Below are 1,563 nucleotides of genomic sequence, written 5' to 3'. Positions count from 1 at the left end.
ATGACAAAAAAGAAGTTCCTTGGGCAAAATAAGACATTTAAATGTGTTTTTTTTTTTTATCTTAGTGAGCCCACAAATAATGAAGCAAATACAGTCAATGGGACAGAAAAGAGGGGCAGTAGGAAACAATAGAGGCTGTGGGCACAGTGAGAGCCCACAGGTTCCCAGCCTTCCCACAATAGTCAACCCTGGGACCCCCCTTGTGTGCCATGGCCCACAAGAAAGCAGCCTTTGATGATGCAGTAGAAGAATGTGTGATCACTGAAGGGTACAAACTATGGGAAAAGAACACCTTTTCTTTATGATTTGGTGATGACCTATGCCAGTGGTCAGCAAACTCATTAGTCAACAGAGCCAAATATCAACAGTACAACTATTGAAATTTCTTTTGAGAGCCGAAAACCAACTTCTGCACATGGGCCACGAAGTTTCAATCACACTGTACGTGCGCACCAGCACATGGTATTTTGTGGAAGAGCCGCACTCAAGGGGCCAAAGAGCCGCATGTGGCTCGTGAGCCGCAGTCTGCCGACCTCTGACCTATGCTCTTGAGTAGACGAGCCTAACTGTGCAGTGGCTTCCAGATGTAACCAGACCAGATGATAAATATTTCAGGATTCCTGGACCTGCCTTAGGGACATACACATTGGATGACCAAAACCACAACAGCCAGTGTGCAGTTCCCTGAATATGATGCTCAGTTTGAGGCTTCACACTAGGACAGTGAGAAAAGAGAATTTAGAGCTTTTGGCTCTGTTAGTTGAAAAACTGAAATAGAAATCATGATCAACCATGAAGAAGTAAACAGGACATGTTATATACTACAGAATCCTTGCATCAATGCAACAAAGACTCCATCCAGTGATGTTCTTATTTTTGACTACACAAAACATCCTTCTAAACCAGATCCTTCTGGAGAGTGCAGCCCGGAATTGCATCTCCACAGACATCAGAAAGAAGGCTATGGGCTTTCTTGGAACCCAAATCTCTGTGGGCACTTACTTAATGCTTCAATGATAATACCATCTGCCTGTGGGACATCAGTGCTGTTCCAAAGTAAGGAAAAGTTGTGGGCGCAAAGACCATCTTTACAAGGCATGCAGCAGTGGTAGAAAATGTTTCCTGGTATCTGCTCCATGAGTCTCTGTTTGGGTCAGTTGTTGATGATTGGAAACCTTACAGTCTCAGTTTGCTGTGTCCCACCTCTCTTCTTCCCTTTTCAGGAGCCCAGTGCTCACATAGTGCTCAGCTGTCTCTATCCCCAGAAGACAGTAAACAGGGAAAAACCCTTTACACCCAGATATACACCTGAATGTGATATCCACACAGAACGCATTGGCCTTTTAAGAGAGGACCTTGGAAAGGAAGTAAAAAGCACACAAGCAGGAATAATTTTCAAAAGGACTGAAGTGAAGCTGACCAAGCAATACACTGGAATTAAGAGATTCCTATCAAGTGGGAAGTTAAGACTGGCAAGTTGCTCTAACGGTTGTAGTGCATCACTAGAAAGTGCAAGTTGATAAGAGAGCATGACCCATAATCAAAAAACTAAAGTTAGATAGG

The 1,563-nt window shown here is 43.7% G+C and overlaps 1 pseudogene; it reads left to right on the top strand.

Annotated features, from left to right (window-relative positions):
- Nucleotides 1–209: 209 nt before the first annotated feature.
- LOC103298434 (histone-binding protein RBBP4-like) lies at nucleotides 210–1,312 on the top strand (annotated as a pseudogene).
- The last annotated feature ends 251 nt before the right edge of the window (nucleotides 1,313–1,563 follow it).

Source organism: Eptesicus fuscus, chromosome 1 (assembly GCF_027574615.1).
Source record: "Eptesicus fuscus isolate TK198812 chromosome 1, DD_ASM_mEF_20220401, whole genome shotgun sequence".
Classification (NCBI taxonomy): domain Eukaryota; kingdom Metazoa; phylum Chordata; class Mammalia; order Chiroptera; family Vespertilionidae; genus Eptesicus; species Eptesicus fuscus.
This window is presented reverse-complemented; position numbering and strand designations above follow the sequence as displayed.